General features: G+C 41.3%; 1 protein-coding gene across 1 annotated transcript in view; it reads right to left on the bottom strand.

Annotated features, from left to right (window-relative positions):
- LOC132378174 (protein bassoon-like) overlaps nt 1-22,938 on the bottom strand; it is a 487,211-nt gene that overhangs the window by 149,109 nt on the left and 315,164 nt on the right. The window lies entirely within an intron of this gene.

Genomic DNA, 22,938 nt, shown 5'->3' with positions numbered 1-22,938 from the left:
ATTCAGTCAATAGAAACAGTTTTGTCTATCTCATCAGCCTATATGCTTTCTTATTAAAAGTATCTTCATCCATTCTCTTCACAAATTCCTTTCTTTCAAAGGAAAGGACCTCAACCATTCTATCCAGATAATTTCCTCTTCACTGGAGCCCATATGCATTCTCTTCAATGAATGCTAATTAAATCCCTTTCATTTTCCTAGTTATTTTTGGACATTTTCTATACTGATGTCATATAATCCTTCAAAGCTGTGCATAAATTTGTTAGCAAAACCACACAACCTAGGTATGCAGTATTTTAGATTTTCTGAGTCCCTGAACTTGACACTTCATAACCCTCATCTTCATTTTTGGAATATATAAGTGCAAACATTTGGCAAAAAGTGGAAAAAACAATGAAACTAAAGCAAACTTTAAACAAGTTCAAGCTGTATGGACTTACTACATTTGTAAGAATATTTATTAATGTGGTGTATCATATCATGTGGGCAATCATGGTCTTTCTATGACTATGATTGTTCTTGGTAATTTTTGTACAGAAGTGGTTTGCCACTTCCTTCTTCTGGGCAGCGCCTTTGCAAGTCAGATGATGCTAGCCATTATCAACACTTGTCAGAGATTGTCTGCCTGGTATTAGAGGTCACAGAACCAGGACTTGTGATATGTACCAGCTGCTCCTATGACCATCCACCAACTGCCCCCATGGTTTCACGTGACCCTGTCTGGGGGACTAAGCAGGTGCTACACATTTCCCAAGGGTGACCTTCTGGCACCCAACACCTCCTTTGGTAGAGATGTATCTCCATCCACACTGCCGCCCTTAGTAATTGATTCTAATTGCAGAGAAATATTCTGCATAGAATTTCCTTGTACATTCCTTAATTTATTTAGTACTGTGAGGAACTTGATATTGTAATTACATCAGAAAGATTGATAAATACTTCAGGGAACAAGTTCACTGCAGGAGAAATTAATATAATTGATTTGTATTATAAATATTAAGTGCTCCATTTTTAGAAAATCCACTGGGTTGCAACATCCTTTTGGGGACTGAAACAGGTTTCAAAAAGTTACGCAGCCAGAGAAGCACTTTGGCTCCATTTGTCTCTTCTTGAAACTTAAAGATATGATTATTTCTAAAGGCAAATCAGAATAATTCAGGTCACTAACTGTCATGGAACTTAGGTTTTCTTGTGAAGAGTTGCCTTGCAACTACTGATTCCCCAATTTAGCCTTTGCTTACTAGTATCATTATTTTTTTCTATCATCTGTCGTCAATCCCAGCTTCAAGATTATAGTCACACACACAATTTCTTTCCATGCTTTTGATTAAAAATTAAACTTCCAATCTCATTGCTGTAATAATGCTGTAATTGCTTTATTCATAATTGCTGTAATCTTTGCTGACTCAAAATTGTGTACAGTGAGATCTCAGATTGCAAGTCCATATTTCCTAAAAGTGACGAAACAAGAAGATAGGGTGGTAAAGAAGACGTGGCATACTTCTTATGAATTGGACATTGGGTATTAAAGTTGTGAGCAATAGCAATAGGCCAGCTATCAAGTGAAAAGGCTCCTGGAGCAGATGCTCTACCAGTGGAGGTCTACAATTCAGGTGGTCCACTCATCACCAGCAAACACACAGAGCATTCCCAGAACCTCCTCTCAGTAGCTGGGAAAATCTTATCCAGAGTCCTGCTAGACAGACTAAATGCTCAATCTTAAAGAGGTCAACACCCGGAAAGTCAGTGCAGCTTCAGAAAAGGAGGAGGATCTATCTTCGTTTTCTGCTCCTGCCAGAAAAAATGCCAGGAGCAGAGCAGACAGCTGTACACCACCTTTGTGAGCCAAGAGACTTCTTGCCAGCAAGAAACTGGAGAGAGTTGTGGACACGGCTCAAATTAGCCCACCTCCATTTTTCCCATCTATATTTCATGCTATTCAGGAAAGCAGCCAACATAATCAAAGACCACTCCTAATTCAGACATTTGCTGTTCTCCCCTGGACATTCTGTATTCGACTCCCTTCCATCAGACAAAAACCTGAAAAGCACAGTTTATCAGGTACTCTCCTGCTATTATAAAACCACTGAATGGACCTCTTGAACAATAAGTTGGGCTTGACCTCACAATCTACTTTGTCACTGCCTTGCACCTAAATGTCTACCCATACTTTCCTGAAACTCTAACATGTTATTTTTCATTCAGTTGTTGGTATTCTCTTGTCCGACCTTGACATATTGATGTGATGAAATGATCTATAAGTATGACATGCAAAGCAACATTTTTCCACTGTACCTCCTTATATGTGGCAATAATAAGCCGATTTACAAGGTAGAAGATTGATAAGGATTATTAGAACAAAAAATTAAAGTGTGTGTGTGCACGTCCATTGTGGGTGAATGAGGACCACTGACATCCTTGAATGGGTGTGTTTGTTATTTGTGCATCTGGAGGTGACTGATGAGTCCAATTGGGCTAGGAAGTACCTTTCACATATGGGGCAAGTATGTGAAGGTTTTGCAGTCCAGGTGCCTGCTGCTTGTTCTTCCCGCTGTCGTTGTTTGCTTTTTGCTTCAGTGTTGTGATTCTTTCAGCATTGCTGGCACTTTCATTGGGAAGGCTTTGCCAGAATGAGAGATTCAAGGCCACACGTTCCCAAGAAGTGTGATCGATCTCAAGGGTCTTGAGCGAGTCCTTGAATCATTTTCGCTGACCATCAATACAGCGTTTCCCTGAAGACAGTTTCTCAAAAAACAACTGCTTGGGGATGTGCTCGTCTGACATCCTGACGACGTGGCCTGTCCATCTGACTTGATGTTATGTCAGCAATGTGCAGATGGTGGGTAAGTCTGCTGCAGACAGCACTTCCGTGTCAGGAATTTTGTCTTGCCAATTGAGTTTCATGATCTTCCGCAGACATGATAAGTGGTTCAATCTACAAGCCTGTCTCATGTACACAGTCCACATTTTGCATGCGTAGAGGAGGGTGGGTAGGATGACAGCACGGTAGACTTTCAGCTTGGTCTTCAGAGTAATTACCCTTTGCCCCCAGACAGTGTCACATGGTCTCCCAAAATTGGCACTAACCTTGGCAATGCTGTAGCTGAGCTCGTCGTCAATGTGAACTGCTCTTGAGAGGGTGCTGCCAAGATACGTGTACTTGTCGACTGCCTGGAGCTGCTGGCCATTCAGTGAGATGGACGGCTCCATGTAGGGTTGACCTAGGGCTGCTTGCTGCATGACCTCCATCTTCTTGGTGCTGATGGTGAGACTGAAGTTGCCACATGCACTGGAAAATTTGTCAATAATGTTCTGCGTGCCGGGCTCAGAGAACACAGTTGTCAGCAAATAGGAAGTCTCTCAGCACCGTCTCTTTGACGGTAGTAAAGGCCTGTAGCCTGTGTAGGTTGAACAGCTTGCCATCCATCCTGTACCTGATGTGGATTCCATCAGTCAATATCGTACATAGTACAGATCTGGGAAATATAGCATACATACAGTATGTGTGTTGATCAGAGGGCATGGGCATAAGAGTCTTTATTAAAAGATTCAGGAGGACTGTAACGTTGTCTGCGGCTCAGATTTTTTTATAGTACTTTACAGGTTCTAGTTACTTACCTGAGAGGTAAGAAATGATGAAACAATGTCTTATATGGGTTTTTTGAGATTGGTTTTGTGCAAAATTTCCCTTGACAGGAGCGAGCACTCTCTCTGAAGGATGTGGACATCACCTAAAAATCTTTAAGTGATTATAATTTAATAAGGACATCAAATTTTCAAAGTCCAAAGAAGCATAATATGTGTGCCATATTTTAGTAGAAATACACTGTGATCAGTTGTTGATTGCAAAAGGAAGTAGTATGTGTGTGAGGCCGGTTTTCTGTGGTCGGTGTCAGATGTGGGAGGTCCTGGAGTCTCCCGGCATCCTGGACAGCCACATCTGCACTAGGTGCATTGAGATGCAACTCCTAAGGGACCATGTTAGGGAACTGGAGATGCAGCTCAATGACCTTCGTCTGGTCAGGGAGAGTGAGGAGGTGATAGAGAGGATTTACAGGCAGGTGGTCACTCAGGGGCCACGAGGGACAGAGAAATGGGTCACAGTCAGGAGAGGGAAGGGAAAGAGTCAGGTACTAGAGTGTACCCCTGTGGCTGTACCCCTTGACAATAAGTACTTCTGTTTGAGTACTGACAGCTTACCTGGGGAAAATGACAGTGGCCGTGCCTGTGGCACAGAGTCTGGCCCTGTGGCTCAGAAGGGTAGGGAAAGAAAGAGGAAGGCAGTAGTGATAGGGAACTCTATAGTCAGGGGGTCAGACAGGTGATTCTGTGGATGAAGGAAAGAAACTCGGATAGTACTTTGTCTCCCAGGTGCCAGGGTCTGGGATGTTTCTGATCATGTCCAAGATATTCTGCGGTGGGAGGGAGAACAGTCAGAGGTTGTGGTACATATTGGTACCAATGACATAGGTAAGAAAAGGGAAGAGGTCCTGAAAGAAGACTACAGGGAGTTAAGAAGGAAGTTGAAAAGCAGGACCTCAAAGGTAGTAATCTCGGGATTACTGCCTGTGCCATGCAACAGTGAGAAGAGGAATAGAATGAGGTGGAGGATAAATGTGTGGCTGAGGGAATGGAGCGGGGGCAGGGATTCAGATTTCTGGATCATTGGGACCTCTTTTGGGGTGGGTGTGACCTGTACAAAAAGGACAGGTTGCACTTGAATCCCAGGGGGACTGATATCCTGATGGGCAGGTTTGATCGAGCTGTTGGTGAGGGTTTAAACTAGTTTGGCAAAGGGGTGGTAATCAGAATGTGAGTGCAGGGTTTAAGGTAGAAGGACAAGGGTATGATGCTAAGAGTTCTGAGTTGATGAGGAAGGACAGCCAGGGGATGAAACATAAGTGTAGCCCGTTAAAGGGGTTGAGATGTGTCTATTTCAATGCCAGGAGTATTAGGAACAAGGAGGATGAACTTAGAGCATGGATTAGTACATGGAACTACGATGTTGTGGCCATTACTGAAACTTGGTTGGAGGATGGGGAGGATTGGATGATGCAGGGTTCAGATGTTTTAAAAGGAATAGGATGGGAGGTAGAAAAGGGGGGAGTGGCATTGCTGGTCAGGGATAGTATCACAGCTATAGAAAAGGAGGACGCTGCAGAGGGAGTGTCCACTGAGTTGGTCTGGGTGGAAGTCAGAAATAGGAAGGGATCAATCACTGTGCTGGGAGTAGTCTGTAGGCCCCCAAATAGCCTCTGGGACACTGAGGAGCAGATAAGTAGGCAGATTTTAGAATGCTGCACAAAATACAGGGTAGTAGTTAAGGGTGATTTCAACTTCCCTCATATTGACTGACACCTCCTGAGTGCAAGGGGGATAGATGAGGCTGAATTTTTCAGGTGTGCTCAAGAAGGATTCCTGACACAGTATGTGGACCGGCGGACGAGAGGAGAGGCTATACTGGATCTAGTTCTGGGTAATGAACCTGGCCAGGTGACAGACCTCTTGGTGGGGGAGCATTTTGGTGAGAGTGACCACAACTCCCTTAGCTTCAGCATAGCTATGGACAGAGATAATATCAGATGAAATGGTAAAGCACTTAACTGGGGAAGCGCTAGCTTTGAAGGGATGAGGCAGGAACTAGCGAGAGTAAATTGGAAACAGATGTTCAAAGGGGAAAGCACAGAAGTAATGTGGGAGAAGTTTAGGGACCACTTGAGCTGGGTTCAGGATAGGTTTGTCCCACTGAGGCAAAGAAAAAATGGTAGGAAAAGGGAACAATGGCTGACGAAACACGTGAGGCAACTTGTCAAGAGGTTAAAGGAAGCATATGTTAGATATAAGAAGCAGGAAGTAGGAGGGGCTCATGAGAAATATAGGGTAGCCAGGAAGGAGCTACAGAAAGGACTTAGGAGAGCTCGAAGGGGGCATGAGAAGGCCTTGGCATATAGGATTAAGGAGAACCCTAAGGCGTTCTATGCACATGTGAAGAACAGGAGGATGACAAGAACAAAGGTGGGACCGCTAAAAGATAAAGAGGACAACATGTGCCTGGAAGCGGAGGAGATTGGGGAGGTCCTAAGTGAATACTTTGCTTCAGTATTCACAAGTGAAAAAGATCTTTATCAGGATGAAGTCGAAGTAGAGTGGGCCTGTGTGCTGGACAATGTGGAGATTACAGAAGTAGTAGTGCTGGATCTTCTTAAAAACATCAAGACTGATAAATCCCCAGGGCCGTATATGATACACCCCAGGTTGTTGTGGGATCACTGGAGCATTAGCTATGATCTTCGAATCCTCTTTGGCTACAGGGGAAGTGCCGGAGGACTGGAGAATGACAAATGTAGTTCACTTGTTTAAAAAAGGTAATAGGGAGAAACCTGGGACTATAGACGGGTGAGTCTTATGTTGGTGGTCTGCAAACAACTGGAAAGGATTCTTAAGGATAGGATCTACGAGCATTTGGAGAAGTACAGTCGACTCATGGATAGTCAACATGGTTTTGTGAAGGGAAGATCGTGCCTCACGAACCTGATTGAGTCTTTTTGAAGAGGTAACAAAATAAATTGATGAGGGTAGGGCAATGGATGTGGTCTGCATGGACTTTAGCAAGGCATTTGACAAGGTCCCTCATGAGAGACTCAACCAGGAAGTCATGAGGCATGGGATAAGTGGAACCTTGGCTGTTTGGATAAAAAAATTGGCTTAAAGGAAGAAAGCAGAGGGTAGTTGTGGAAGGAAAGTATTCTGCCTGGAGGTCGGTGACTAATGGAGTGCCGCAGGTATCTGTCCTGGGACCTCTGCTATTTGCGATTTTTATAAATAATCTGGATGTAGAGGTGGAAGGATGGGTGAGTAAGTTTGCGGATGACACGAAGATTGGAGGAGATGTGGATGGAGCTATAGGTGGTCGAAGGTTACGAGAGGATATAGACAGACTGCAGAGTTGGGCAGGAAGATGGCAGATGGAGTTCAATCCGGACAAGTGTGAGGCAATGCATTTTGGAAGGACACACCAGAAGACTGAGTACAGGGTTAATGGTCAGTTACTTAAGAGTGTGGATGAACAGAGGAACCTTGGAGTTCAAATCCATACATCTCTCAAGGTCGCTGCGCAGGTTAATAGGGTAGTTCAGAATGCCTATGGGATGCTAGGTTTCATTAACAGGGGATTGAGTTCAAGAGTAGAGAGGTCATGTTGCAACTCTACAAGTCTCTGGTGGGACCACACTTAGGGTATTGTGTTCAATTCTGGTCACCTCATTATAGGAAGGATGTGGAAGCTATGGAGAAGGTGCAGAGGAGATTTACCAGGATGTTGCCTAGACAAGCGATATGAAGCAAGGTTAGTAGAGCTGGGACTTTTCTCTTTGGAGTGTAGAAGAATGAGAGGGGACTTGATAGAGGTGTACAAGATTATGAGAGGCATAGATAGGATGGATAGTCAGTACCTGTTTCCCAGGGCACCAATAGCAAACACCAGGCGGCATATGTACAAAATTAAGGGAGGGAAGTTTAGGGGAGACATCAGGGGCAAGTATTTTTACACAGAGGGTTGTGAGTGCCTGGAATGACTTGCCAGGGATGGTGGTGGAGGCTAAAACATTAGGGGTATTTAAGAGCCTCATGGACAGGCACATGGATGAAAGAAAAATAGAGGGTTATGGGGTAGTGTGGGTTTAGTCCTTTTTTTAAGGATTATATGGGTCGGCACAACATGGAGGGCAGAAGAGCCTGTACTATGCTGTAATGTTCTATGGTTCCATGGTTCTATGGTCTTCTTCAAATTTTCTAGTACATTTTTTAATAATGTAGAGGCAGATTTGATTAAGCCACTGAAATCACACTTTAACAGGAACATGCCAATGGTGAACAATTTATTTTATGCAATTCATGTTTTCAAGCAAATGCTGTGAAGCATATGGCGATAAACTAGTGCTCCAGTAAATGTTCCTCTTAATGATTATATATCAGAATTATTATAAAATCTCAACACCTCATCATACAGAAGCAATTTGGTGCATCATCTCCTTGTCCTCGGTACAGTGTCATTTTCACACAATTACTTGTCATTTCTTCATATTAAATGCTCAGGGGTTAATCTGAGAGCAGTATTATTTAAGTGTTTTTAAATATGACTGCAAAGTACTCCATTGAACATGAAGGGGCTTAGTCTGAACTGATGATTTTAGCTTTCAAGAAGAGGGCTTACCAGCAAGTGTTCCCAAAGGAAATTGTTTCATTAATATAAAAAAAAATTGCAATGCTGGACTGCATTTGGGACTACATCATCGTTATTGTATGGATTAAGAGTTGTAAGCATTATTCTGCACATGGAAACCATATGTAAATGACTTTGTTCAAAAAATTCAATGCCTCAACATACAATGCTGTCACAGGGAGATTTTCTTCTGTGCAAGACAGGAAAGATGCCATGTATGCAAATATTGTGAATTCCAGCTCACAGCAGGTTTGGCACATTAACTGTCAAATAGGAAAAGGTTCACTTATTTCATGCTGATATTCCTTGAGGTCTGATAAAGAGAAGGAAGTCATAAGGCACCAACAATTAATAATATCATAAATAGGAGCTCTAGGCTATTTGATCCTATGGGTCTGCTTTGCTGGTTAACTCGATCATCTCAGGACCATTCTTCTGACCCACTCATGTACAGTAGTGCTAGAAGTTTGTGAACTCTGCAGACTTTTCTCTATTTCTGTATAAATAAGACCTATAATCTGATCAGGTCTTCACGCAAGCCCTAAAACTAGATAAAGAGAACCCAATTAAATAAATAACACAAAAACATTATACTTGTTCATGTATTTATTGAGAAAAATGATCCAATATTATATATATTTGTTGGGAAAAGCATGTGAACCTCTGGGGTAATGTCTTCTACAAAAGCTATTTGGAGTCAGGTATTCCAATCAATGCAATGAGATTGAAGATGTGAGTTATTGATGTGCCCTGGCCTATAAAAGAAGACACACTAGGTCAGGTTACTGATAAAGCCTGCTCTTCTCAATCAAGTTCTATTTATGTGCACCATACTTTGATCAAAGAAACTTTCAGAGGACCTTAGAAGAAGAATTGTAGAGATAGATGAAGCTGGAAAAGGGTACAAAAGCATTTCTATAGACCTGAGTGTTCATCAGTCCACAGTAAGAGAAATTGTCTACAAATAGTAGAAATTCAGTGCTGTTGCTACTCTCCCTAGGAGTGGGCATCCTGCAAAGATCACATCAAGAGAGCAACATGCAGTGCTGAAGGAGGTGAAAAAACACCCAAGGTTAACAGCAAAAGATCTGTAGAAATCTCTAGAACTTGCTAAAATTTCTGTTCATGTGCCCACTATAAGAAAAACACTGAATACAAATGGTGTTCATGATACGATCATAATGCCATGGAGGAAACAACATCTCCCCAAAAAACCACATTGTTGCACATCTCAAGTTTGCAAAAGATTGCCTGGATGTTCCACAATACTTCAGGGACAATATTCTGTGAACAGATGAGATAAAAGTTGAACTTTTTGGCAGAAATGTGTATTGCTATGCATGAAGGAAAAAGGGCATTGAATACCATCAGCAAAACCTCATCCTAGGTGCTTTGCTGACTCAGGGCCTGGACTGTTTGAAATCATTGAGGGAACAATGAATTCAAAACTGTATCAAGACATTTTACAGGAGAACGTCAGGGTAGCAGTCTGTCAACCAGAAGCTTAATAGAAGTTGGATAATGCAACAAGATAATGATCGGAAAGACAAGAATACATCTATAACAGGATGGTTTAAAAAGAAGAAAATTTGTGTTTTGGAATGGCCGGGTCAAAGTCCTGACCTTAATCCAATAGGAATGTTGTAGAAGGACGTAAGGTAAGCAGCTTATGCAAGGAAGACTACCAACATCCCAGATACAAGCAGTTTTGTAAGGAGGACTGGCCTAAAATTCCTCCAAGCTGATGTGCAGGACTAATCAACAGTTACCAGAAATATTTCATTGAAGTTACTGCTGTACAAGGGGGTCACTCCAGTTTCTGAAAGCAAAGGTTCACGTACTTTTTCAAAAAAAAAACATGTAATATTGCATCATTTTACTCAATAAATGAATGAACAAGTATAATGTTTTTATGTTATTTATTTAATTGGGCCCTCTTTATCTAGTTTTAGGACATACATGAAGATCTGATCACATTTTAGGTCATAACTGAAAAAAATTCTACAGGGTTCACAAACTTTGTAGCACCACTGTATCCCTGGTCCCTTGCAGTTCATGAGCCTCCACCTGAATAGACAATTCTAGATTCACCATTCCTTTAATGAATAAGTTTCTCCTCATGTTAATGTTAAATGGATACCTCCTATTTTGAGACCATGATTCAAACTGTAAATCCCTTAGTGAAGAGAATCATTCTTTCTGCAACTATGCTGTGGTGCGCTCTAATAATCTTTAAGCTACATCAGCCACCATCCTATAACGAAGACAAGGAACTGCTCCACCTTCACTGGGCAATAGTCTAGGCTGCCTGTTTTGTTAGCTTCACTTAACCAGATGATTCAAATTGTAGCATCTGCTGCTTGATTGAAGACAGTTCTTTAATAGAGAGGAGCATTTCAATTGAAGTAAACTTTCCTTTGTACGGTATCTATCCATGTTGCCCCAGAAGGATGGTTGACAAAGCATCAACTAAATGAAAAACTATCTGCTATACCTTTGAAGCCTCATTTTTTCCAATTTTCATGTGTAAACTTTGACAAATCTATAGATGTATCGTGAAGAGTATACTGACTGGCTGTATCACAGCTAGGTATGTAAACACAAATGCCCTTGAACAGAAACTTGTACAAAGGCAGTGGATATAGACCAGTCCACCATTGGTAAAGCCCTCCCAACCACTGAGCACATTTACATGAAATGTTGTCGCAAGAAAGCAGCATCCATCATCAGAGGCGCCCACTACCCAAAGCCATGGTCTCTTCTTGCTGCTACCATCAGGAAGAAGGTACAGAAACCTCACGACTCACACCACCAGGTTCAGAAACCATTATCACCCCTCAGCCATCAGGCTCTTGAATCAAAGGGGATAACTTCACTCAGCTTCATTTGCCCCATCATTGAAATGTTTCTACAACCTATGGACTCGTTTTCAAGGACTCTTCATCTCATGCTCCTGATATTTACTGTTTATTTATTTATTAATTTTCTTTCTTTCTTTTTGTATTTTAATTTTGTTGTCTTTTGCACACTGGTTGAACACCCAAGTCTGTGTGGCCTCTCACTGATTCTGTTAATGTGTATTATTCTATTACGGATTTATTGAGCATGCCTGTAAAATATGAATCTCCGGGTTGTACACAGTGACATATATGTACTTTGATAATAAAGGTACTTCACAGAGGATATGCAGCCTCTACCCAAGAAATCCTATTTGCTGTACAGACTGCCAGCTCAGACACAAACGTGATTCATGTGGCTCAACCGTGCATCTTCCAACACAAAGGAAATGAAGTTCACCTGCAAACAGTTAACGCTTCCACCATGGTGCAATAAAATGCCTTGTCAGGGCAGTAGGAGCATTAATAACACATGGCAAATTAGTTGTGCCATATTCACAATGCAAATCTGCAGCACATACACTTTGTGTATATGTCAATTATAACTCATTAATCTATTTCAAGGTGAGCAATCAGGGAAGCAGAGCAAATGTTGATCAATATTTCTTGTGAGGCAAGTAAATATATAGATGTAGTTGATAGGAGAGGTTATGTTTTAAAGTTGCTATTAACTATTCATACTGTGATACAAATCCAGTTAAACACAGTAGTCTAGAAAAATCAAAACAAAATGCTGGATGAACTCCAGCATTTTGTGTGTTTCTGACGGCTTCCAGCATATGCAGAATCTTTTGTGTTTACAGAGGTCTTGAAATACATTGTCCGTGAAGGCATGCTCAAGGGTTATTGCACAGTGTATCAATGTGGACAAGACCATCACAGTAAAACGCCGCAGCATCCAAAGCCAAAGGCATTAGTGCTGTTGAAAGGCTCTGCCACATTTCACTGCTATCATGGTGTAATGCACCAAGACATAAACTTAATCTGCTACCAGTATTGTGGGGACAAATGGGGCCTCAATCAGGAGTCTGAGGATGGGATTGCTGGGTTGTGGGGGTGCACCTGAAGGAGGAGATTAATGAGAGAAGCCAGCTAAGAGAATACTGAGTGCCAGTCAACAGCATCATTAAAGCATGAATGTCCTCAGAACATCCAATGGCAGATGCACCTCAGAACAGCACATCCTAATATCCAGGGCAATTGTCCAAAGGAGCATTACACCAGGACTGACTTGGTTCTTTCTGCACCTGATGCTGAGATCTCATTATTGGAACAAAGTGGATTCCAGAGGGACTGTCTGATCAAATCTCCATTCTAGCATGTTTTGGCCCAGAAGCGGTCAGAATTGTATTTATTCCATAGGTGACCTCCCTTCTTATATGCTGTACTGAGAACATCATACTCTTCTCTCAAAATATTGCTGATATCATCGGGGTTGTGTGGAAAGAAGAATTGATCTATGTTTTTGTATCTGATGTATGTTTAAGTTCTTTTTTTTACTGACTTAAGTGACTTTTTATCTAATACTCATGCCACATCAGCTACAACTTCCCCCTGTATTGCACTCGCTGCAGCAAGTTACTCCATTAATGCATGATATGAATAGGAGGAGAGAATACAGTGATCATCAGCCTACGGAAATTGCAGATAAAAAGGCACTTTAATATGTAGTCCTAGTGACAGCCAATAAAGCAGATATTTAAAGCAGATAATTTTTTTCCTCTATATTATGTATTGCATTGAACAGCTGCTGCTAAGTTAACACATTTCATAACACATGCCGGTGATAATAAACCTTGGTGATTCTGATTCTGAGATGCTGAAACTTGGAGCAACAAACTAAGTTCTAGAGGAACTCAGTGGGCCAGACAGCATCTATGGAGGTAAATAGACAATCAATGTTTCAGACCCTCAAATAAAATATCTCCAAAGCATAAAGGTAAAGAGCAAAGAAATTTGAGATGGAATCCCAGAGTACTGCATTAGCTAGAAAATAGAATAATACAACACAGTCTGGGACCTTAAGCCCATGATCAGTCTAACCTTCTTTCCTACATGCACCATAATACTCCATTTCTCTTAACCCATGTGCCTATCAAAGAGACTTCTAAATATTGCTATGATATCACCTCTATCACCACCCTGGCAGTACATTCCAAACACCCACTTCTCTTTATGTAAAAAAACTTCCCTCTGATATCTCCCCTAAACTTCTTCTACTCCTCTTAAATGTATGCCTACTGGGTTTGGTCATTGCTGCTGTGGGAAACAAAGATGCTGGCTGTCCACTCTCTTTATGCCTCTCATAATCTTATACACCTCTATAAAATCACTTCCATCTCTCTAAAGAGAAAGCCCTTGCTTGGTCAACCTTTCCTCCTAAAACATTTCTTTTAATCCAAGCAGCATCCTGTTATATCTCCTTTGCACTCTCTTTAAAGCATCTACATCTTATAATGAGGCAACCAGAACCAAACATATAGTTTTAAGTGTGATCCAACCAGAGTTCGAAAGAGCTGCAACATTACTTTCAGCGCTCTTGAACTCGATCCCTTGATGCAGGCCAGTATACCATATGCCTTCTTAATCACCCAATCAATGTTCAAGATGACTTTGAAGAATATTTGGACTTGGACCCCAAGATTCCACTGTTGCTTCATATAAGGATCCTGCCATTAATCTTCTACTCCACATTCACGTTTGGTCTTCACAGTTTTCCAAATTGAACTCCATTTGCTCATCCTCCACATAACTCTGCATTCTGCCCATATCCAATTGTGATCTACAAGAACCTTCTACTCTATCCATGACACCTCCAAACCTCATGACGTCTGCAAAAATACATATCCGCTCCTCCACCTCCTCTTCCATGTCATTTATAAAAATCACCAAGAGCAGGGGTTTCCAGAACAGATCCCTGCAAAACACCACTATTCATTGGCCACCAGGCAGAAATTGCTTCATCTGCTATCACCCCCTGCCTTCCGTGGGCAAGCCAATTCTGAATCCATGCTGTCAAGTCCCCTGGATTCCATGCCTCATGATATTCAGAATGAGCCTTCCAGGGGGAACCTTGCAAACACCTTTCAAAAATACATATACTTCACATCCACAACTCTACTTTCGTGTATTTGTTTTGTCACATTCTTGAAAAACTTAATAAGGCTGTTGAGGCATGATCTACCACTCACAAAGCCATGCTGACTATCTCTAATCAGTCCATGCCTCTCTTGTAGATCCTCTCTATAAGAATCCTCTCCAATACTTTGCCCACCACTGATGTAAGATTCACTAATCTTACTTCCAAAATAATTCCAATTACCTTTCTTGAACAATGGAATATTTGCCATTCCCTCTGGCACCACTTCCATGCAAGGGAAGATGCAATGGTCATCATAAATGCCCACCCCTTCCTGTAGTAAGCTAGGGCATATATCATCTGAACCTGTGGACTTAGCTTTCCTAATGTTTTTCCAGAAGCTTCAACACTACCTCTTTCTTAACCTCAACATGCTCCAGGACATTAATTTGTTCTATGCTTGCCTCACATTCATCTATGTCCTTCTTATTGGTGAACACTGAAGTAAAGTATTCATGAAAGGACATCTCCTACCTCCTCTGTCTTCAGGCGCATTTTCCCATTTACCATTGAGTGGTCCTACACCCACACAAGACATCATCCTGTTCTTCGCTTATGTGCAAAAATCCCTTGGGGTTTCCCATAATCCTGTACACCATGGCTTTCTCTTGTCTGCTTCTAAGTCCCTTCTTAAGCTTTTTTATCTGGCCACCTTATAATCTTCAAGAGCCCTGCTTCCTTCTTGACCAAATATATTTCACCTCTCTTGTCAACCATGCTTCCTACCATTCTCCCCCTGTCTTATTGGGACAAATAAATCCAGAACCAATGCAAGTACTCCCTAAACAACATGCACATTCCCACCTACGCCTTTCCCTGAAAACATCTGTTCCCAATTTATGCTCTCAGGTTCCTGACAATACCACCATCATTAGTCTTCCACCAATTAAATACATTCCCAGATCATTTTTTCTTATCCTTGTCTTTGGCTATGCTAAAGGTCAAGGAGTTGTGGTCAATGTCTCCAAAATGTTCACTCTTTTGTCACTTGACCAGGTTAATTGCCCAGTACTAGATCCAGTATGGCCTCTCCTCCAGTCAATCCGTACAGATACTATGTCAGGAATTCTTCCTAGATATACCAAATAAACTCTGCCCCATCAAAATCTTTTGCATTAAGGAGGCGACAATCAATATTAGGGAATCTGGAGTCACCGCTGATAACCCTGTATTTGAGTATAATTCCAAAATCTACCCACTTGTCTGCTTCTAAATGTCACGGTGGCAATTGGGGGAGGGGGGGGGGGGAAGGCCTGAAGAACACACCCATAAAGTGATTGTTCCCTTCTTGTTTCTGACTTCCATCCACACCAGCTCAGTAGCCCACCTCTCCATGACATTCTCCCTTTCTAGAATTGTGATATTATCCTTCATTAGCAATACCACTCCTTCTCATTTCCCTCCCAGCCTGTCTTTTGAAACATCTAAACCCTAGAATATCAAGCAGCCAATTCTGCCCTTGATCAGCCAAGACTCTATAAAGGCCACATCACAATTCCATAACTGATCCATGCTTGAAATTCATCTTACTTATTCTTAACACTTCTTGCATGAAGTAAAACTCATTTCAACCCATCCAACTGACTGCGTTTATGCCCTATATATTGCCTATCCTAACTCACAGTCTCTCTGCACTTTGCAACTAACTTTAAACCAAATGATTCAATATCTGACCTAACACTCTGATTCCTATCCCCTCTGCCAACTTATTTTAAGCCACCTGCAACAGCTCGAGCAAACACGTCTGTGAGGACACTAGTGTCTCTCAAGTTCAGGTACAACCCAAACTACATACAAGTAATGACTTCCCCAGAAGAGATCCAAATGATCCACAAATCTGAACCTTGGCCTTAAACCAAATCATCCTATTCTTACCCTCATTGCAGAATGGCACAGGCAGCAATCCAGAGATTACGGCCTTTCAAACCAGAAGACATAAGAGTGGAATTAGTTCATTTGGCCCATAGACTATGCTCCAACATTCAATCATTGCTGATCATTTTTTCACCTTCCTCAGTCCCACACCCTGGCCTCTCCCCGTAACCTTCGATGGTGGGACCAACCAAGAACCTATCAATCTCTCCCTTAAATACAACCAACAATCTGGCTTCAACAGCCACCTGTGATAACAAATTCCACAAATTCACCACACTCTGGCTAAAGAAATTTCTCTGCATCCTTGTTTTAAATGGACACCCCTCTATCCTGAGGCTGTGCCCTCTTATCCTAGACTTCTCCATCATGAGAAACATCCTTTCCACACCTACTCTGCCTAGGCCTTCAATATTTGAAAGATTCCAATGAGATCCTCCTCACCCTTCTAAATTACAGAGAGAACAGGCCCAGAGCCATCAAACATTCCTCATATGATAACACTTTCATTCCCAGAATCATTCTTGTGAACCTCCTCTGAACTGTCTCCAATGCTAGCAGCATCTTTTTTTAGATGAAGAACTCAGAACTGTTCATAACTCTCAAGGTGAGACCTCAACAGTGCATTATCATCCCTGCATCACATCCCTGCTCTTGCATTCTGGACCTCTTGAAATGAATGCTAACATTGCATTTGTCTTCTTCACCACTGACTCAACCTGCAATTTAACCTTGAGGGTGTTCTGTACATGGACTCCCAAGTCCCTGTGTATCTCAGATTTTTTGGATTTTCTCCCTGGTTAGAAAATAGTCCGCACATTTATTTCTACTACCGAAGTGTATGACCATGCACTTTCCAACATTGTATTTCATTTGCCACTTTCTTGTCCATTCTCCTAATCTAAGTTTCCTCAACACTACCTGCCTCTCCACCAATCTCCTTATCATCTGTGAACTTGATGACCAAGCCATAATTCATTGATATATAGCGTAAAAAATAAGTGCTTCCAACACCAACCCCTGAGAAACACCACTAGTCACTGGCAGCCAACCAGAAAATTATCCTGTTATTCCCACTCACTGTCTCCTACCAATCAGCCAAAGCTCTAACCATGCCAGTAACTTCCCTGAAATAGCATGAGCTCCTGACTTTGTAAGCTGCCTCATGTGTGGTATCTTGTCAAAGCCTTTTAAGTATCCAACTTATAATCTCCTCAAAGAATTCCAACAGGTTTATGAGGCAGGATTTTCCCTGAAGGAAACCTTGCTGATTTTGTCTTATCATGTCCTGTGTCATCAAGTACTTCATAACCCCAACCTTAATAAATAACTCCAATGTCTTCTCAACCACTGAGGTTAGGCTAAATGCTCTATAATTTCCTAATGCACTGATACTCAGTCTGCTGGCTGCAATTTTGTCCTATCATCTACCTGCCCTTCCAGATGGTCTGACTGCATGCTAACTTTGCTATTTTACCATTCGTCCTATCCTGAGTCCCTTCACTCTGGTTCTTACCCCCCTGCCAAATTAGTTTAAACCTCCCCCTACCAACAAGCTCTAACAAATCTGCCCGCAAGAATATTGATCCCCCTTAGGTTCAGGTGCAACTTGTCCCTTTTGTCCAGGTAATGCCTCCCCCAGAAGAGATGCAAATGATCCACGAACTTGAAGCCCTGCCCCCACACCATCTTTTCAGCCATGCATTTATCTGCCAAATCATCCTGGCGCGTGGCACAGACAACAATCCAGAAATTACTATCCTGGATGTCCTGCTTCTCAGCTTTCTGCCTTGCTCTCTAAATTCTCTCTTCAGGTCCTCTTTGCTTTTCCTTCCTATGACATTGGTGCCAATATGTACCAAGACATCTGGCTGCTCTCCTTCCAAATCGAAAATGCTGTGAACATCCCTGACCCTGGCACTTGGGAGGCAACACACCATACGCTGTCACATTCATGTCCACAGAATCTCCTGTCCATTCCTTGGAATATCGAGTCTCCTATCACTACTGCTCTCCTCTTCTTCTTCTTTCCCTTCTGCACCACAGACCCATGCTCAGTGCCAGTAACCTGGCCTCCATAGCATTGCCCTGGGAAGTCATCTCTCATAACAGTATACTTATTGAGGAGAATGGCCACAGGGGTGCTCTGCACTAACTGCCTACTGACCTTTCCATTTCTTCTTCTGACAGACACCCAGCTAGCTACCTGCCTCTTGCAACTTAGGGGTGCCTACTTCCCTGTCGCTCTGATCGATTATCTCCTCACTCTCTCAAACAAGCTGCTGTTCCAGATCCCTATCACTGTCTTCAAGGAGCTGCAGCTGGACTCCAACATCCGGCATGAAGAACACACAATGGCCGTTTAAGCTACAGTAAGTATCTTGACACAGAAAGAAAAAAAGGAAAACATAACAGAAACTTAGCCAGAGCCAAAACCTCTTCTGAGCTAAAGCCTGCTTTGAGCCTTAGCCTGACACTCCCACTCTCACAACTGGCACGCTCCCAACAATGGTTGCTCCACTTGGCCCTCCTGTACTTTTATTTACTCCTCTCTGTGCTTCTCCCACCACTGATTGGGCTGCTGGAATGACACTGAATGCCCATGAAGCTCTCCTTAAAATCCTGCTGTTCACTTCCTTCCTAACTCGCTGTAACTGCTTTAAAGGACCTCGTCACTTGTCCTATCCATATCACAGGTAATAACATGTACTACAACTTTGGGCTGTTTACCTGCCCACTCGCTTTAGGAATGCTATGGACTCGATCTGAGGTATCTCTTACCCTGGCATCTGGGAGGAAGCATACCATCTGAGAGTCTGAATCGTGTCTACAGAATCTCTTGTTCGTTTACCTAAACAGTGAATCCCCTATCACTTTCTTCTTCTTCCACCTTTCCTTTTGAGCCACAGAGCCAGAAGCAGTATCAGAGATCTAGCCACTCTGGCTCTCCCCTGGTAATTGTCCCCTTGTAGCACTGACAATTTAATGAGGAGAATAAAAACTGAAAAATAAAGGTAACTCCAAGTTATGAACTTTGAATGACACCCTCAAGTCAACAAAAGTTGAGGCCACTTAGACAATGTTGAGAATCTCTAGAATTCTCTGACTTTGGATGCTGGAGGTCACATCACTAGGGATATTTAAGGTGAAGACTGATAAATATTTGAAATATTGAGTTACTGAGGATAAAGGGAAACGTCACTGAAGAGGAGTTGAGGGCAATATTGCTCAATCATGAAGGACGGAAGGTCCAAGTTATCCACTCCAGCTCCTATCTTCTTGTATTCTTGATGAAGGAAGAATGAAACAGGAATCAAATTTTGGGCATTGATAACTAAAGATCCAAAGGTCTTGACACTGTTAATAATTTGTCTGTAATTTAATTATAATTTTGATTTAATTACTTAAATTAACTTGTACGGCTTTCAATTGAAGGTAACTAACAGAAAAGTATGAAAATAATTTAAAAGCCTTAAACAATACTAAACTGTTAATGTCTGCCCAAGGGCCTGGGTGAGAGAGTCACAGGATACAGCACTTGGGATCTATTTGTATCTGGAAGAACTTAATCCAGTTAATAGACCTCAAGACCAGGCCGTGAGAAGAGCACAGGCTAATCTCCCAAAATAAAGTTTGCAATTACTATAAAGCAGTGATCCCCAATGGGGATGGTTACATACCCTAAGGGGGCATTAAGGAAAATAGAAATCATTAGGTGGTGTTCAAGATTCTTGAGGGGGGTGGAGTGGGTGGTAAGCACCACCCTACCTTAAGCCATGAGATATGACCAACTATTAGTAGAGCAGGCACTTCCTAAAAAAAAATGGTTGAATTACTGAACACTGGAAAAACCATAGCTCTGCACTCGTTGTTGCGTGTCTAAAGCTCAGCAATCTTACCCAACCTTACCAACTGAACAGACGTTATTTGGGATGCATTAATTAGCAACATGGGTGGCTAACTGTTCCCCTTCACTCGCAGCATGGAATGGGTTTGTGCAATTTAGCAGTTGGTAAGTCAAGTACGCTCTCTCAGCTTCCTCTGTAGATCTATGGACAACAGGTCGCGCAACAATACAGTACTGGCCAGAACCAAATGGTGAAATAGAGCCAATCAGTGAACCTCCTGAGCCCGAGGATTCTTCTTGAGGTGTTCAAAGCGACTTTGGCTTCATATGTGCAGACAAGAACCAACTTTGGGGATTATGAGACCTTATGTGATTGGTCTGTAAAACCTCAACCAGCAACTTTTTTCAAGCATGGGAGCTCTTGAAGTAACTGCTATCAACAAAATTAAAACTCATCTATTAAACAGCAGAATCTTTCACCATGAAGAGTTTGAACGCTTACTTCTTCACGTGGAAGTGCATTGGTTATCAAAAGGCTACTGCTTAAAACATTTCTTTGATCTTCCTGACACTGTGGTTAAAGTTTTGCTCAAAGTCAACAAGAGTTTGGGAAACAAGATTGAATTTCTACGTGGAGATATGGCATACCTAGTTGATCTGTATGACAAAATGAACATTCTAAATATGAGACTGTAGGGTGAGAATTTCAAAAACATTGGGAGAAGAATGTTCTCAGTTTCCCTGAATGGAAGAATGGCACGATCTTCCACAAATGTTGATTTGCAAGAGTACTGCTTACATCTGCAGTCAATGAAGAAGGATTTTCAGAACGCATTCAAGGATTTGAATGATCTGGAAATTCTTTTTTTTAAATCTTTTTATTAGTTTTAAACAAACATAAATGAAACATGAATACAAAATGTTTGAGAGTACATAATTAATAGTTTAAATAGACATTCAGATATGTAATAATAAAAATATATAACCTCTCAAAGTCATAACAATAATGAACAAAGAAGTAAAAAGAGAAAAAAAAAGAAAAACCCCCAAAAAGAGAGAAAAAAAAACAAAAAAAAACACTAACCAACATGGGCCACTGAATAATATTAAGTACATATACAGTAGTGCCAATAACTCCGAACCTCCATCCAATTAATTAAGGATAATATAAGTAAGGTTTAGGAAAAGACAATTCAACTCATGTGAAAATGTTGAATAAAAGGTTTCCAAGTTTCTACAAATTCAACTGAAGGATCAAAAACCACACTTCTAATTTTTTCTAAACTCAAACAAGAAATAGTTTGAGAAAACCACTGAAACCACAGTTGCATTGTTCTATATCTACTGAGCAATGGGAAAAAAAATTATTATTGGTAAATTCGTCCTCTATTTGTGCTAAACATGCCCTAATACAATTTAAGGTTGTACATAGAGCTCATATGTCTAAGGATAAACTGGCTCAATTTTATTCTCATCTTAACTCAACCTGCGATAGATGACATTCTGATGTTGCTTCATTGACTCATATGTCCTGGTCTTGTCCTTGTTTACAAAATTATTGGAAAGATATTTTCAGTATTATTTCAAGAGTTTTAAATATTAATTTTCAACCGCATCCTCTTACTGCAATTTTCAGTTTACCAATGACGGATAATAATCATTTATCCGCTTCATCTCAACGAATGATTGCATTTGTTACATTAATGATCTGGAAATTCTGGACTGGGTAATTAACCCATTTCTTTACAAGGTGGAAGAACTGGAAGAGAGCTTTGAAGAAAAAATTACCAAAATTCGGAATGATGAAGAAGCAAAAATGCTTTTCAAAAATGTTGGCTTTTGTGATATGTGGCTACACTGCTATATGAAGTGTTCTTGTTCTTGGAGAACAGCCAAACTGCTCTTCATTGCACTTCCATCCTCCTACCTTGCTGAAAGAGGCTTTAGTGCAGTGAACCACATACTCACAAAAAAATAGAAACTTTTTGGACATTGTTACACTTGGGGGCTGAAGATTTTTGCTGTTGCAGTTTGAACCAGATATTACAACTCTTGCTAAAAACCATCAAGCTCAAGGATCACATTGATATTGAAGCAGCTGTACAGCGCACAGGTACTGTGTACACTCGGTTTGAAGACAAATAAAGCTTTAAAGCAGCATCATTTTTCTCACCTAAGGGTAAAGTAGACATGTTTTTAGACTGTTTGGGTGCCAGAAAGTACATTGTGCCTAAGAGGGGCATTGGCAAGTACGAAAGTGCTTTAGGGGGGCGTTGGGCTAAAAATGACTGGGATGTACTGCTACGAAGTTTCTTGAAAGTTGTTTTGCCAAGATGGTGACATTCCCTTAAAATGTATTGTTTAAAAATGATTACACTCTCAATTGCAAGAAAATGTACAGATTCTGCAAATCCAAGCAACACAGAGAAACTGCAGGAGGATCTCAGCAAGCCAGGCAGTATCTATGGAAAAGAGTCCTGATGGAGAGTCTCAGCCCATTCCGTAGATGCTGCGTGGCCTGCTCAGTTCCTCCTGCACTTTGCGTGCGTCACTCTGTCAATTGATTTTATTTGAAAATTGAATCTATGGAGTGCAAGATTGGCCTTATATAACCAACCTGTACAACATTATTAGAAAAGATTAATGAAGTAATGGTCTAATGTTAAGATTAAATCACCTTCCAGGTGTTTAAACCAATCACCCATTATCATGGTGAATAGTTAAACAGGAATAGTATAAACAAAAAGTCAACTATATTTAAGAGGTTAAACTTCTAGACCAGCTTAACAGCAAAATGCCTCCCTGCAATTCTAAAACTTTGAAGTATAGACATAGCCAGCAGCCAATTTCCATTAATCAAATAGTCAGAAACAGCAAATAAAAGATGACCAATTATAATTTTGATGGCATGAACCTAGAAGGATGATAGGGTAAGACTTCAGGAGAATTTCATGGATCTCTA

This window comes from Hypanus sabinus, chromosome 19 (genome assembly GCF_030144855.1).
Source record: "Hypanus sabinus isolate sHypSab1 chromosome 19, sHypSab1.hap1, whole genome shotgun sequence".
NCBI lineage: Eukaryota > Metazoa > Chordata > Chondrichthyes > Myliobatiformes > Dasyatidae > Hypanus > Hypanus sabinus.
This window is presented reverse-complemented; position numbering and strand designations above follow the sequence as displayed.